This window comes from the organism of the source record quoted next, unplaced genomic scaffold, assembly GCF_019419815.1.
Source record: "Pyrus x bretschneideri cultivar Hongxiangsu unplaced genomic scaffold, Pyrus_bretschneideri_v1 Contig42, whole genome shotgun sequence".
Taxonomy (NCBI): domain Eukaryota; kingdom Viridiplantae; phylum Streptophyta; class Magnoliopsida; order Rosales; family Rosaceae; genus Pyrus; species Pyrus x bretschneideri.
This window is the reverse complement of record NW_025999746.1, coordinates 218,646-236,741: the sequence shown is the minus strand read 5'-3', so window position 1 is coordinate 236,741 and position 18,096 is coordinate 218,646.

Genomic DNA, 18,096 nt, shown 5'->3' with positions numbered 1-18,096 from the left:
AATCCCTAATTATCAATTCTAAGAAACCCTAGAAAACCCAAATCTGAGAGACAGATGAAGAGAGAGAACTGGAAGCTTGTCTCTTTAGAAGAGAGAAGGGAGGGGAGGTGAAGAGGGTGGAGGAGAGGGAGGAGGTGGGTTGGATGCATTGAAGAAGGAGGACTGGGAAGAATCGAGGAAGAGAAGACGAAGGGGAATAGAAAAGAACTTTTTTTTAAATTTTTTTAATTTTTTTAATTTTTTTAATTTTTAATACCCACCAGGGCCCATATCGACATGTGGCGCCCAATAATTATCCATGTGGAAGCCACACCATCAGTTATCGAAGTTCTGACGAAAAAGTTAACCAAGGTACGAAAGCATCCTAGAATTATGACTTTAGGTATCAGACTGGGACCAAAAAAACTTCATAAAACTTCACATATGAAATGTTAAAAACCAAGAAATTTCAAGGTAAGAAACTGAGATTAATATGACTTTGAGATTTTACACTAGTGTAAGAAAATAGGTTCTCTTTTTTTTTTTTTTTTTTTTTTTTACATTAGTGATTTTCACACACTCTTTTAATTTTATTAATACTTATTTGCTCTCTTTTTTCTTTTTCCTTTTTTTTTTTTTTTTTTTTTTTGGTCTTTTATCATAGAGGGTGTGCCACCAACACTACCACCATTACCACCATCTAGCACCACCATATCCGCCTCCATCATCCCTACCTCTCAACCGTCATTTTCGTAACCATTCTTCATAATCATAGGTTATTACACAAACACACTCTAAAGTTTATCAAGTTTTCACAAACCCCCTCACATTTGAGACATTACATTAACACCCCCTCATGTTTTAATTCACTTTCACATAACTCCTTTAGTCAAAGTTTTGCTAATAAATTGAAAACTTTGACCCTTATAACTAATTAATTAAATTAATAAAAATATATATTAGAAAAATAAAAATAAATTAATTAAACGTTGAAAAATAAATTAAAAACTTCTCCCTCTCTCCTTCTTTCTTTAACTTCTTTTTTTTTTTTTTTTTTTTTTTTTTAGTAATGTAACTTTCATTCAAAGAACTAAAATATACACAAATCCCTCCTCTAAAGATCCAAACAAAAGGCATTAGCCTCGGCCCAAACAAACCCTAGCACAACAAGCCAGAAAAAATAAAAAATCCCCAACTGGAATCCATACACAACGGCCACCGAAACCCCATGGAAATCAGTCATCCATCCCCAAGGTTGCCAAAATTGCCCCAATTTGCACATAGTCTGAGTCATCCAGATAAACTCCACACTTCTAGTCATAGCATCGTCACCCAAGGAGCTTCCAGATCGTAGATCAGTCATCGAGGAGAACAGTCTCATCGAAACAGTTGCGGTGGAAAGTGACAGTACAAAGACCTAAACCAAAGTTCTACACACCTTCCCTTGCAGAATTGAAATTTCTTCAGAGAAAATTTCACATTTGAACGGAGTATTGAGAACATAACTAAGAGCGGGAGTTGAAACCAGAAGATCGGATAGATCTACACAAGGATTCAAGTCAAAAATACAAACTATCAAGAGAAGAAACATAGGAGACAGGCCGAATTTCTTTAACTCTGCATCATTGTTGGCATTAGAGAGTTCTGGGGCCCCTATGGCCATGAAAAATAACCCATGTATTCTATGGGTCGTACAATCTGGAAACACAATCCAAGATGGGTGTGTAAGGTTTCAGTTGGGTATGGTCATGAGGGATATGGGTTGTACGATCTGGAACCACAATCCAAGATGGGTGTGTAAGGTTTCAGTTGGGTATGGTCAGGAGGGAGCAGGACCAATATAGATTGGGTTGGGATGGTTGGGTGGGTGGGAATGCGCTGGGGAATCGGAAGTGGTGAGAGATGAGGTTCAGATGATAAAATTCACAAATGTTTTTTTTTTTTTTCGACATTCAGGATTTTGGGTTCTTTCTTTATTTCTCAAAATTAGCATATAATCTCATCTTGAATTTTTTTTTTTCAAATTGATCAAAAAACCCAATTTTGGTGAAAATTTTGGTGTTTGAATTTATGGGTTTCTCTAAAAAATGGTGACTATAAATCTGGAAATACTACATTATGTTCTGAACCATGTGTATGGTGCATTCATACAGAGAACAATGATGACTCCTTTTCGAGAGTGTGGGGTGGGGGAGAGGAAAGGATGAACGTGTTGAAATTGTTAAGATTTCCTAGTTGTTAGGGTTAGGTTTCCTAGTTTGTAGGGTTGTTTTCAATAATCCCTATTCTTTAAGGACAAGTTGTTTGATTTGCTTTTGACTTTAGCCGTGTACCGAGTTATTAGGTTTGTTAAAACGTGCGCTGCTTATTTCTAGCTTTCAGTTTTCTTGAAAGGCTATTTCATGCCATTGTTGTTCTTTCGATTGAATTGTAGACATGTAAATTTCATTGCATACAAATGATGCATCACAAAAACTCCAAGTGGCATATGACTTATCACAAATGGACAAATCATCAATGACATGTGGCGCAAATCAAGCAAAGGAAGTAGAAAACTTTCCCAAAAACTTTGCAAACAAGGGGGAATCCCTTTTAAGTAGAAAACTTCCCCAAAAACTCGGCAAACAAGGGATAATCCCTTTTAAGTAGAAAACTTCCCCAAAAACTCGGCAAACAAGGGAGAATCCCTTTTAAATTCGGCAAGGGCTCAAAATACTCTCAAAACCGGAAAAAAATTAAGGCATCTTCATAAAACAAGCAAGAATTGAAGATTACTCACAAAATAGGCAACAAGGCCACATAATTTCGGCAATGGAGTAAAGTAGCTGAAATTAAGACACAAAACATGCCTAAATTCTCCCATGGACAAATTAAGACATAAATCAAAGCCAAATCCACCCAAAGGCAAGCTTTGTAAAGCCTATAAATACAAGGTTCTCCCACAAGCATAAGGGTCGAAAAATCTCTACACAAAAAAACCTTTGCCAAACCTTTGATGACTAATACACTGCTAAAGCTCTCTTTGAAGAACATTCAACCAAAGTTGAAGCTTTCTCTCGACCAAAGCCAAAGCACTTCCCTGAAAAATCAACAAGCGCTCATGCTGATTCCTTCAAGACTTTGTTGCAAGCTTATATACTTGTAACAATGTTCGTTTCAAGATAAACTTGCCAAGACCCTTGAAGCAACGAAATCCCGCATCAAACACTACCTTTGCCGCACCCTTGAGGTGAAGATCATCCACGCGTTGTTTCAAGCTCAACACTTAAAGCAATCATTGAATCGTTCGTCCGAGATCAAGTCATCGCGACCCTTGGATCAATAACCTACACATCTATATCAAATTTGAAGACTAAATCAAAGGAAAAGTTGTAAACAGAGATTGTAACCTTCAAATTCAAATCAATACAAATCTACTTTGTACACGTGTTCTCATTTCATTTGATATAGAATTTTCGTGTTTCCAAATTTGGCACAGTGAGACATCTCTACCTCTCATCTTCATCTTCAAATCCACAAAAACAAATGGCACCAAGAAAGGATCAAGCTATTCCCGCTACCAACACGAAGAACAAGGGCATCCTTGCTGCAAGTGGTGGCACTTTGGGTGTCACAATCCGAAGCAAGGCAAGAACTCTCTCTGCTATGCCTTCCACCCCTCCATCAACTCTACTGAAGGAGTAAGAGCACTCGAGGTACGAACCTTTGATCACCTTGGCCTTGCTAAGGGTGCCAAAGGAAGAAAGTCCGAAGAGGTATTCTAGCTTGGGTCACGTAGCCATACAAGTCATAACTACTGGCGCAAATTCCATCGAGGAGTAACTAGCTCAAATGAGTGATGCAATTACAAGGCTGACAAGGACCGTAGAAGAGAATGACTTGCAAATTGCCACACTCATCAACCACTTGGAGGCGTAGCACGACGACAAAGCTAACCCAAAGGCTGATCCACCAAAGGAGGAAACCGACAAAAAGGAAGAGCCTCTAGTGGAGAAAGCAAAAGAGAAACTGGACTAAGCAATGACACTCATGGGATCTCTTTCTATTCAGCAGTTGTAGAAGATGATCACTAGCACCATCAATGTACACTACCAAGGAAGCTCGCATGACTCTGTGTTGTACTCAAAGCCCTACTTTAAGAAGATTGACGCCTTGAGGATGCCAAGGGGTTATCAGCTGCCAAAGTTCATGCAATTTGATGGAAAGGGCAATCTTGAACAACATATTGCCCATTTCATCAAAACTTGCAACAATGCTGGGACAGAGGGGGACTACCTTGTCAAGCAGTTCGTACGCTCGCTGAAAGGTAATGCCTTTGACTAGAACACGGACCTTAAGCCTAAATCTATCAACAGCTAGGTCCAGCTTAAAAAGGAATTCCTTAACCATTTTTACAACACTCGCCACACCGTAAGCATGTTGAAGTTAATGAGTACGAAGCAACGGAAGTAGAATCGGTTGTCGACTACATCAACAGATGGCATTCATTAAGTTTGGATTACAAGGATCAACTTTCTGAAACCTCCGTCATTGAGATGTGCGTTCAAGTGATGCATTGGGGGCTACATTACATCCTCCAAGGCATAAAGCCAAGGACATTTAAGGAACTGGCAACTTATTCCCACAATATAGAGCTGAGCATTGCCAATCATAGGAAGAATGAGCCAATCATCGACTTCAAGAAGGACAAGGTGTTTGCTCCGAAGGTAGACAAAACTGGGAAAAAGCCAGCCAAAGAAGCTTTTACCGTCAATACTACCCCATCAAGACCTCCCTTGCGTAGAAGCTTTTACCGTCAATACTACCCCATCAAGACCTCCCTTGCGCCCTTCAACATCTCCTCCAAGAGCAAATCGAATGAGATAAAGATAGGTGAGCCTTCTTGCACCCAAGATAGATAAAAAAAACACCTTGAGGGAGCTGGAGCAGAAGACCTACCCTTTTTTAAAACTCTAATATGGCCACAATGTTAGACGACCTGTTGGAGAAAAAAGTGTTCGAGCTACCTAAGTGCAAACGCCCCAAAGAGATGAATCGCGTTAATGATCCGAAGTATTGCAAATACCATCGTATCGCGAGCCATCCTGTTAGCAAATGCTTTGTCCTTAAGAATCTCATCATGAAGTTGGCATAACAAGGGCAAATTGAGCTCGACCTTGAAGACACCGCTGCAACACACACTACTGCGATTGTGTTTAGATCCTTCGATCTCGTGCCTCTCTAAGTGACGCATGCCTACTCCCATCCTTGCTCAAGCTGGGCGGCACCTTCTACACAACCATCGCTTGAGGCAAGTGACCAAAATGCACATGCTAATGATGAAGAATGATGAACATTGGTGACCTACAAAAAGACAAGGAAGCCAAGACCCCAAGCCGTAAAGCCAAAGGTGGAATAAAGGAGAAAGCACCACCACCGCAGCAATAGAAAACCTAAAAGAAACATAAGAGCTGCTAAGCCAACACATTCCTGTCTCCTTGCACAAGTACTTCCTGAAGGACTTCTTCTAACAGTGCACTACCGTTGCTTGTCATATGGTTGAAGTGGAGAGAAGAGCCATCAAAAGAAAAGCTATTGTCATCGAGGAAGAGAAAACTCCTACATCTTAAGAAAGCACGGGGTCATGCTTTAGTATCAAAGAGGCGCTGTGATTGCCCATGACACACTCCAACCCGAAATGTTCACTTGGACTCTGAATCGAGCTGTGCTGGCCAACACCTAGAAGGTGACGAAGCTATAAAGTGTACTGTGGTGGAATATGTGAATAAATTTAAACCTAAAAGTGCCTAAATATAAGAGTGCATTGTGAGCAAGAATGAACCCATTTTACACATGATGTCAGAACATAAATACAATATAGTAAGATAGGGTGAGAATTATACCGTCGAAGCTAATCGTCTACACCAAGATTTTCCAAGAATCCTCGTCCATAAGAAAGCTCAGCTACTAAAACCTGGAGGGGTGAAAAACAAGGGTAAGTAGGCCTGAAAATAAAGTTTTAATAAAAACCTTTGAAAACGTTATAACCCTCACTGTAAAACATGTATAGTTTCCATGATATATACTATATATAGTATGAAAATACTCATCGTAGCCTGCCAAAATGTCAAGATATCAATACAACACAATAGTTCATATATAAGTGCATGACGTCAATAATCGTATACTTTCACATAAGTACACATATCAAACCAAGTGCTCATCGACACATACTGACACACGAGTTTATGTAGAGTTATTTGACATGAACAAGAATGGGTGTAATAATGATATATGCTCTAGTGCTACAATCATGTCAAGACTGGCGCTATTCGTGATCATCAACACTTGCTTAATGAACCCAACGAATAAGTTATTGATATTACGGTATGTAGCCTGCAATACCGACAACTCAATGCTGTCTCGATAAACAAGTAACAAATTCCCGAGGGTGCAATATTACCATTTTGCGCCTCATTGGAAAATACGTATATTTGTCTGATTAGCGCTTCGACTGCACTCACGTAATATTCTCTCAGGCAACATAATATGTACCATAAAATTTTTTGTATCGTAATCTCGATCATTCAAATACCTGGTTACAATACTTAACTATCAATCATGTACTGTGCATAGAATCTCTATACCACGACTCAAACAGTACCATGCCCAAAAACCAATAGTGTAACTGTAGTTACACGTAACTTTAACAAAGGTTAGTATATACTACTATCATGCTAAAACTATAGAATGAATAATGTAACATGCCACAAAGGTCCAAATAATTCTTTCAGAATAGCCATTAGTCTGAGGGTGAAGTTTGGTACTGGACAACAACTTTGTACCCATAGCTTTCAAGAAGACTTCCCAATGCTTGAAAGTGAACAACGTGTCATGGTGAGATGCAGTAGTGACACACATACCAATATTCAAACAATGCAGTTCACAACACCATAGTGAGCAAATTCATATTGAATTTCTTTTGAATTTAGCGGAAAATTTAGTCAAGAAGGCTAAAATAACACTTAAGAATTTGAGGGTCAAGACAAGTCCATCAAATTCAAATTATAAGATAACCAGATCAGATACGTAACATTTTGCTATCACGGGAGCTTTCGAAATAATCAACCATCAACGATAAAGATTCGTTCAACAGTGTATTTGTAAGGTGATTGAAGCATTAAATGTGAAAACTAAAAATTTAAATGTTCGAGCAATTCACCTAAATTGTCTGTCTGCTTCAAAATTAATATGAAGTTCAGCAGGGTAAACATGTATTCAAGGTTGACCAGAAGTGCTTTACGGTGCAAAGAGGTGAATATGAAATCATAGTCATAATAGACGTTGATCGAAATGCCAAAAAATCTGGTAAATTCAAGAATGGGTTATTTTACCAAGTGGTTTAAAATGCGGTCACTCTGGGCCAATGAAAAGTGAGCTGACTTGCCAAATTGGTCGATAATCACTGAAATATCATCATAATCTCCACATGTACAAAATACCTCAAACTAGGAGCTTATGGTGATATTTCCCAACTTCATTGATATACAAGAAGTGATTATAACCGCTTGAACGATTCATGCTCATTTGTAATTAACGTCAGATCAATACTCGTGAATCCCAACTAGAATGGGATAAGGCAAACTAAAGATGTTCAACAGTAGTTGTGTCTTTTGCTGCTGTAATAGTAATTAAGTTTGAAACCGAGGTGATACACGATAGTGCAGTTGTAGATGTTGATTTGGTTTTTCCATATTGTTGTAAAAAATTTAGTTCCCTTCAAATGAAGATATATTTGAGAGGTATAAGGTTGATAAAGATTTTGGGCATGCTTCTCCACAGAGAAGTGTCATCAAGTTTTCAAGTAAAGATGGTAAATGTTGACTCTAAGTCATGAACGAGATAGTTCATTACGAACGGTTCTAACCGTTGGAAAATATACGCGATACTCTATCATGCTGCATTTACACAACCAAAACATCTAGAGAAAACATTATAAAGGATTTTGAAATGATTAATGTCATCGAAAGATGTAAAGCAAAGGTAAGGTGAGACAATAGTTCGGTTGTCAGAAACTTTAATCATATCCAACATCCCGAACCAAACTAGCTTTCATTGGTCAATAAGTGAGGAAAACACTATAATCGAAAAATTGCTAAACAATTATCAATAAAATCGACAAGACTAAAGATATCTCGAATTTCACAAAACTTTGTGAGATTTTCAACTTTCTTCCTCTACAACCTTTTGGGAAAAAGAAAAGATTGTCGTCAGTAAGACCACTACAAATTCAAAGAGCATGGCTCCCAAGAAACGTAAATGTTCTAAACAAGTTTAACATTCGAAGAATTTGATACAAAGCTGACTATTGGTGTTTAGAGAATTTAATCTCGTTGTTGGGATAGGTGGGAAAGTCATCAGTAAGACCACTACAAATTCGTTAGGCTATGGAAGAATACTTAGGTTACAAAAGTTGGTTAGGTAGACCATCAATTCGAAATATGGTTATTAACGGTTTTAATCGTCACCCGATTGGGTCGCTAAAATCTAGGTACAATTCTAAGGTTCGGTCTTTTGCCTTCACAAATAGGTTTGAGGTTCCCTAGATAAGGTGTTTGGTTGGTAAATTTCTAATCAGTAAGCTTTTGTAACTAAGTTCTCTCAATGATGTTGGACTTATTCGAAAGGATGCAAGGAAAAACTAATGTAGTATGAGAAAATGGACTGATGGTGTACTTCACTCCACCATTTGGTGATATCCTAGGTAAAATTTGGAATATGACGCCAGAGGTATACGTCTTCGAAACGTACCATGCTACTTCCTTTCTATATGCCACGTACTAAAAGATATTCATAACTTCCTTGACACTCAATTCATTCTAACAATGAGAAATCGACTCGTACTCCGATTCTACTCTCTACCTGTGGAAGTGATAAAAAAGGTGACTAGTTGAAGAGGTTTTGATTACCTATGTGAAAACATGGTTAAAACAACTGCGAGTTTACGGTCCTCCTACAAAACTTGCTCCTAAGTTTCTGTGATTTAATTTCTTTAGCTCAAGTAGTCACTATTAATCAGTCTATCAGTCGCACCGCTAATTGACGCATATACGATATTTTTATATTCTTCACTACCCTAAAATTGTAAACCGACATTCTGGTATAAAGGTATCACTCCTAAATACTAGTAACTGTGTCCGGTATCAGAAATCATACCGCCTGAATATTGGTTAATAGTTTCTAGATATCGGACAGTATCGTCAATTAGTAGCGCCACCATAGGTTGATTATTCTCCCTTCCTTGATTTCTCACAAAGTAATTTTAAAATCAAAATATAATAATTATGAGAATTATATAAAATAAAAAATAGTAATCTTTACAAAAGTATTTTTCAAATTTATAGTTTCGTAAAACCCCTATCATAACTTAGGTTTCGATTCGGATTATGCTCACGTGATCATCCTGTTGAGAACCTTGAGAGTACAATAAAATAATAACTCGTACACATCACGAAGGGCGGTCAACTAAAGTCAACAATCTAGCCTTTAGGGCATTTTCATCAATTCACTCATTTAAAAATTAATAAAAGCATAAAATTAAGGATGGGTTATCATAGCCCAAGGAGATGCGAAGAGCATTAGTAGCGGTCTTGGCGAGCCCCGACATCCATGAAGCGTAAGAAAGCAAGGATCAAGGCTTAAAGCTTTGGCCTCATGAATATGGCACATGTTGTTCTGTCCATGACGCCATCAATTTCATTGACGAAGATTTACTGCTGGGATCAAAGCCTCATAACCGTTATCTCTTCGTCTCTAGGTACGTAAGGGAGCATAAAGTCAATCGCATGCTTGTGGATAGTGGATTGGCCATAAACATCATGCCAAAGTCAACAATGACTACAATCGGCATCAAGGTAAATAAATTATCCCGAAGTCGTCTTTTAATCCAAGGTTTTAACCAAGGAGGACAAAGAGCGATGGGCATGGTCCGAGTCGAAATGACCATTGGCGAACTTAAGCCAAACACGTTATTCCACATAATTTACGTGAGAACTTACTACAGCTTGCTCTTGGGAAGGCCTTGGATCCACGAGAATGGAGTAGTGTCGTCCACTCTCCACCAATGCCTAAAGTTCTCCCGAAAAGAGGTGAAGGTGGTGCAAGATGACGCCAAGCCATTCATCGAAGCCGAATCACACTTTACAAACATTAAGTTGTACATGGATGAAGAAACGGTGCCTGAAGCTCTTCCAAAAGAAATCAAGCCCACATGCAAAATCACACCCAAAAAGAAGGAGTGGCAAGCCATGCCTAAATATGTATTTGCATAGACTTCCGAGACCTCAACGATGTTTGCCCAAATGATAACTTTCCCTTCCCAATGATCAAAATCATGGTCCATTGGCCACGAGGCGCTATCATTCATGGATGGCTCATCTGGGTACAATCAAATCCGCATAGCTCCCAAAGGTTAGGAACTAACAACCTTCCGCACTCCAAAAGGTATCTGCTGCTACAAGGTAATGCCCTTTGGCTTGAAGAATGCTTTAGCCACATATCAACATGCAATGCAGAAAATCTTCAATGACATGCTGCACAAAAATGTAGAATGTTACATAGACGATGTAATTGTTAAGACTAAGAAAAGATCTGACTACTTGACGGATTTACAAATGGTGTTCGATACACTACGGCACTACAACCTCAAAATGAACCTGTTGAAGTGTGCATTTGGCGTCACTTTTGGGAAGTTTCTTGGCTTTATTGTCAAGCAGCATGGCATTGAAGTAAACCAATCAAAGATCAAAGTTATCCAAAGCATGCCTGAGCCATGGAATCTACACAAGTTGAAAAGTCTACAAAGAAGGCTAGCCTTCATTAGGCATTTCATCTTCAACCTTGTTGGATGCTGTCAACCCTTTAGTCAACTCATGAAGAAAAACACTCTATTCAAATGGGATGACACCTGCTGCAATGCCTTTAAAAGCATTAATAGGTACCTGGCAACCTCACCTGTCTTAGGGGCTCCCATGCTTAAAAAGCCGCTCATACTATACAATGCAGCACAAGAAGGCTCCATTGGAGCACTCTTAGCACAAGAAAATGAAGACCAAAAAGAATGAGCACTCTACTACCTAAGTAGAACCCTCACTGGTGCCAACTCAACTACTCACCAATCAAGAAGATGTGCATTGCCTTAGTCTTTACCATCTAAAAGCTTAGACACTACATGCATGCTTATACCATCCACTTGGTTGCTAAAGTTAACCCAGTCAAATACGTTATGTCCAAACCAGTTTTAACAGGGTGACTAACTAAATGGACATTGCTTCACAATCAGTATGAGATCATCTACGTCCTAGCCAAAGTCGTCAAGGGACAAACCCTAGCAAACTTCCTTGCCGATCATCCAATCCTAGCTGATAAGAAAATCTCAGATGACTTGCCTACCGAGGAGGTGTTCTACATCGACATCTTCCTAACATGGACAATGTTCTTCGACGGATCCGCATGAGCAAACGAAGTGGAGGCAAAAGTAGTATTCATGTCACCTGTAACATCCCACATCACCCAAGGGAGTGGATCCTGTAAGCCTTAATGTATATTCCCATCTCTACCTAACACGAGGCCTTTTGGGAGCTCACTGGCTTAGGAGTTCATCGGAACTCCAAAGTTAAGCGAGTTCACGCGAGAGCAATCCCAGGATGGGTGACCTACTAAGAAGTTCTCGTGTGAGTTCCCAAAAACAAAACAGTGAAGGCGTGGTCGAGGCCCAAACCGAACAATATCATGCTATGGTGAAGTCAAGCTTAGGATATGGTGGGGGGCCAGGCTGGGATGTGACATCACCACAAAGACAAATACTACCCTATTCTTTCTGACTAAGTGAGCCATGTTCCAACAACATCACTGAGTACAAAGTGCTAATTATCGGACTCTAAATAGAGATCAACATGTAAATCACAACGCTAAAAGCGTATGGCAACTCCAAGTTCATAATCAATCAATTTTTGACTGAATATGAAGTAAGGAAAGATGATCTCGTCCCATACTTCTTGCTAGCAACTCAACTGCTACGAAGTTTGAGGCCGTGATGCTAGAACATGTGCCAAGAAAATAAAATAAAATGACAGACACTTTCGCTAACTTAGCCTCAAGTATAGCGCTAGGAGAAGATGAAGCTGCAGACGTGCCAGTTTGCCAAAGATAGGTGATCCCACTTGTCACTAAAATGTTACTAGATAATACAAACGTCATCTTAGTACTTCTAGTCAACACTGAATGGTGGAGATAGCCACTAATTGACTACTTAGAGCATGGGACGCTTCCAAACGATCCTAGACACTGCTCTGAAGTATGTCAACAAGCACCTCGCTTCCTCTACTACAAAGAAACACTCTACGACACTCTTTTGAAGGAGTACTTCTAAGATGCCTAGGTGAGGAAAAAACTAATGAAGCCATGGAAGAACCACACTCAAGCATATGCGGAGTGCATCAGTTTGGGCCAAAGCTACACTTCCAACTCAAAAGAATAGGCTATTACTAGCCAAACATGGTGAATGATTACCTGGAGCACGCTAAAAGGTGCCAAGCTTCCTAGCTCTATGCCAACTTCATACATAAATCGCTTAAACCATTACATTGTATGGTTGCTTCATGGCCATTTGATGCATGAGGATTGGACGTTGTGGAACCAATCACACCAAAATCATCTGCCAAAAAGGCCTACATCCTAGCCATAATGATTACTTCTCCAAGTGGGCTAAACTCGTACCCCTAAGGGAAGTCAAGAAAGAAACTGTCCTCCGCTTCATCAAGGAGCATATCATCTACCGATATGGTGTGCCTCACTATATCATCACTAACAAGGGAAAACAGTTCTCCAACCAACTCGTGGATGAGCTCTGTGAGAAATACAAGTTCAAGCAGCACAAGTCTTCTATGTATCATGCTTCGACCAACGGTCTTACAGAATCATTCAACAAAATGTTATGCAACCTCTTGAAGAAGGTGATCAGCCAAACAAAGGAATACTGGCATGAAAGAATAAGTGAAGCACTTTAGGCATATAGGACTACACATAGGACTCCTACCTAAGCTACACCGTATTCTCTCGTATATGGCATAAAAGTTGTTTTGTCGCTTAAAAGTCAAGTCCCTTCACTAAGGATGGCTAGAAGGCTTGACTAAAGAGGAAAACGCAAAGCTACAACTTCAAGAGTTGGAAGCACTCGACGAAAGGAGACTCGAAACTCAATAACACTTGGAATGCTACCAAGCACAACTATCCAAGGCATTTAACAAGATGGTCCGCCTAAGGTCTTTTCAAAATGGAGATCTTGTCTTGGCCTTATGAAGGCCCATCATCATAACTCACAAAACAAAAAGCAAGTTCACATCAAAGTAGGATGGACCTTACGTAATACAAGAGGTCTACACCAACGATGCCAACCAAATCATGGCAGAATGCGGCATGAAGATTAGCCCCATCAATGGCAGATTCTTGAAGCATTATTACCCTTAAATCAAACACTCAACGCTCCTTGCCTGCACGAGCCTAAACTGGACACGCACAATGCTCCTTGTTTGCACTAGCTTAAAAGGCAACACTAAACGCTTCTTGTTTGGACAAGTTTAAAAGGCGACACTTAACGCTCCTGGCCCACAAGAGCATAAACTGTGTATGGCAAAACAAAACAAAACAAAAACAAAAAAATCACCATTAAAATCGCCACAATCCATCATTCCTTAAACTACGTCATGACTTGATCCTTCCTCAACCGAGGGTACGTAGGCAACTTGAAACTTCAAAACTTCAAGTACAGTAACATCATTAAAAAAAACACAAATACTTTGAAGAATAAAGAAAATGTGAATACTTCATTTCTTTAAAGGAAGAATTTGGCTACAAAACCGTATTACAAAATGAGCAAAAACAAAAACGACTTTTCCAGTAGTAAAAAAAATGTATTCCAAGTAATAGCTCAACTACGGAAGTGATCGCCAAGAAGCTCAAGCGAAGTTGGTGAATTGTCACGAATATGGTGCGAAGGATTCAAATTAAGAATCCTTGATGTACATGCCTTTTTCTTCGGAGTTGGTTGACCAAAATCTATCACCACTCAAGACACTTCAGAAGACCACAATTTGATGTGCATCGAGTTGTCTTTCGCAAGAAGAACAAGTGCCTTATCTTGCAGATCGCCTTCATTTGCTAGAATAGTAATGGTATTATTCTTAAAGCACTTGAAAAATACCATAGCTGCAACGAAATAAACAATGAAACATAGGCATAAAAGTGGGCCGGCAAAGAAAGAAAAAAAATCGTTTCACTAAAGCAAAACACATGCGAGACAAACCTCGTGAACATTGAAGAAAAAAAATGACAACATTACAACAACAACAACAAGAAATTAGCCATGAAGCTTGATCAAACATGGCGAAGAGAGCATCTACATAATGGTCCTTCAAAGTGTGCTACAATAGCAAAGAAAACCAAAATGCCACGTAATCGCACTACGCAACCCCGCAACAATTACGCAAGCAGTTTCTTGCACTGCACGATAATGTCACCACCTAGGAAAGCTGTGACCAAAAGGTAATATGCAACATAAACTCACTACGGTCTTTTGAACAGCCCCACACGGTAAAAGTGATGCACTGCAACAAGCTTTAAGTAGCTACAACTCGCACCGAGGGCACAGCAAGGAGCAGCAACAATGCACACGGCAGCAGCACCAACAAATGCATATGGCAACGTCACTACAAAAGGAATACTATGACCAAAAGGCACTACGCAACATAAACACGCTGTAGTCTTTTGTACAGCACCACGTGGTACACAATGGCTCACTACAACAACTTTAAGCAGCAGCAACAAGCAAAACCCGCAACAAAAGCTCCAAGCAAGCCTGAGGCAAGGAATTGTGTGTGTGAAAAAATACACACCCAATGGTCCTATAAATAAGGGTCAATTGCTTCCTAATGCTAGAAGGAAAATACATACCCCAATAACAAAAGAAAAATCAAAACAAGGAAGCACATTCCCACCAAAAGAATATAACAAATTCTAAGCAAAAAATGGCAAGTTTCAGCCAACTGGAGTTTTGATGCAAGATCAATTGGAGAAGGAAGCTAAGTGGCTGAGTTTTGATGCAAGACCAAATGTTCTAGCTATAGGAAAATGCAAAGTTGAAGGCTTTCCCGATTTTTCGTAATAGCATGTGATATATGCCTGAAAAGATAAGGGATAAAGCTATGTTTCCCATATTTTTACAGAATTTTTCAGAAGAGAAATCAACCTGAAACTGGGCATGCAAATCAGATGACATGTTTCCCAAAACAAAAAAAGGGAAAGGAAAAATACCTCCTTGCCGTGGGGAATAAAAAACAAAACAAAAAAAAAAAAAAAACCTTCATTTCTGTAAGAAATCAAAAAGGGAAAGAAAAACTCATTTCTTGTCATGGGAAATAGAAAAAGAAGGAAAGAAAGTTGTACTTCTTGCCATGGAAATCAAAACAAGAAACAAAACATCTCCTTCCTTGCCATAGGAAAAAGAAAAGAGGAAACAAAAAAACTCCTCCTTGCCGTGGGGAAGAAAGAAGGAAAGAAAAATGCACATCCTACTTACCTAAGGATAAGCATTAAATCTTTCCAAAACCTTGAAGGAAATCACCAAAGCTTTCCAACACTTTGAAGGAAGTCACTCTAGTTACCAAAATTGAAGGGGATTCCTACCGAAGGAAGGAAAACATTTTCCCTACAACCACAAGGAAAAATTCAAAATGCGCCAAATGAATTTGTCAAAGATTATGGGAAATCAAATACGCACAATATGTGCCGATTTATCCATTTTCAAAATTTCTTTCAAGATTAAGCCTATGCGGCCCTTGAAGAAACAAATTTCATTTCTTTCAAGATCAAGCCTCTACATCCCTTGAAGAAAAGTTTCATTTCATTCAAGACCAAGCCTTAATGGCCCTTGAAGAAAAGTTTCATTTCATTCAAGGCCAAGCCTCAACGGCCCTTGAAGAAAAGCTTCATTCAAGAAATATGCCTCAACATCCCTTGATGAAATTCATCACCTCTATTCAAGACCAAGCCTCAACGGCCCTTGAAGAAATGTTTCATTCAAGAAATATGCCTCAATGGGCCTTAATGAAATTCATCATTGCAATTCAAGAAATACGCCTCTATAGCCCTTGAAGAAGCAAACTGATTCAAGAACAAGTTTTGACGACCCTTGAGTTAGAAAATCAACATTGCAGGACTTCAAAACACATTTCCTACATGTGACAAGCACATGCCTATAACGTGCCTTGAAGTCGGGGCATTTGTAGACATCTAAATTTCGTTGCATACAAATGATGCATCACAAAGCTCCACATGGCATATAACTCATCATAAATGAACAAGTCATCAATGACATGCGGCTCAAATCAAGCAAAGGAAGTAAAAAACTTCCCCAAAAACTTGGCAAACAAGGGAGAATCCCTTTTAAATTTGGCAAGGGCTTAAAATACTCTCAAAACCGGGAAGAAAGTTAAGGTATTTTCATAAAACAAGCAATAATTGAAGATTGCTCACAAAATAGGCAACAAGACCTCATAATTTTGGCCAAAGGAGTAAAGTGGCTGAAATTAAGGCACAAAACATGGCTAAATTCGCCCATGGACAAATTCGAACATAAATCAAAGTTAAATCCACCCAAAGGCAAGCTTTGGAAAGCCTATAAATACAAGGCCCTCCCACAAGCATAAGGGTCAAAAATTCTCTACACAGAAGAACCTCTGCCAAACCTTTGAAGACTAATATGCTGCCAAAGCTCTCTTTGAAGAACATTCAACCAAAGCAGAAGCTTTCTCTCAACCAAAGCCGAAGCACTTCCTTGAAAAATCAACAAGTGCTCATGCCGATTTCTTCAAAACTTTGTTGCAAGCTTATAAACTTGTAGTAACGTTCGTTTCAAGATCAAGTTGCCAAGACCCTCGAAGCAATGAAATCACGCGCATCAAACACTACCTTTGCCACACCCTTGAGGTAAAGATCATCCACGCGTTGTTTGAAGCTCAAAACTTGAAACAATCATTCAATCGTTCATCCAAGATCAAGTCATCGCGACCCTTGGACCAACAACCTACGCATCTACATCAAATTTGAAGACTGAATCAGAGAAAAAATTGTAAACAGAGATTGTAACCTATAAATTCAAATCAATACAAATCTACTTTGTATACATGTTCTTGCTTCATTCGATACAAAACACCATCATGGGGCCTAATCAAAGCTAGTTTCATCCTTCAACAACAACAGCATGACCACTGAAAGTAGCTTTGTGCAACGTGCAATTCCAAGATTTGTTGGACACTATGATCATTAGAGCATGCTCATGGAGAATTTCTTGTGCTCCAAAGAATATTGGTACTTGGTGGAAACTAGGATTCCTACAGTAGCAGACAAAAGAAAACCATTAATGATCAAAGGTAGAAAGATTTGAAGGCTAAGAACTATTTGTTCTAGGCTATTGATCGATCAATTATGGAGATGATATTGAAGAAAGATACTACGAATGACATTTGAGACTCCTTGAGGCAGAAGTACCAAGGCACAGCACGAGTCAAGCGTGCATAATTGCAAGTTATTTGCAAATAGTTTGACATTCTGCACATGAAGAAAGGGGAATCAATGAATGGGTACTTCACACAAACTCTCACCATAGCCAACATGATGATGATTCATGGGGAAAATATGGGAGATATGGTGGTCATCGAAAAGATTATGAGATCAATGACTCCTAAATATGACTATGTGGTGTGCTCAATTAAAGAGTTTAATGTTCTCGACATCTTGTCCATCGATGAGCTCCAAAGTAGCTTGTTAGTGCACGAGCAGAGAATGGGCAAGCACATGATGGATGAACAAACTCTGAAGGTGACTCATGAAATCCAACTAGGTGGGATACGTGGTCGCAGCAGTTTCAGAGAAAAAGGACGAATGAGGGGTAAGAATGGACCTGACAAGTCTACCCTTAAATGTTATAATTGCCATGAACTTGGGCATTTTCAGTGGGAATGCCTTAAGAAAAGGAATGATTCAAAAGGTCTCTACTCAGAGACAAGTGAAGAAATGTTGTTG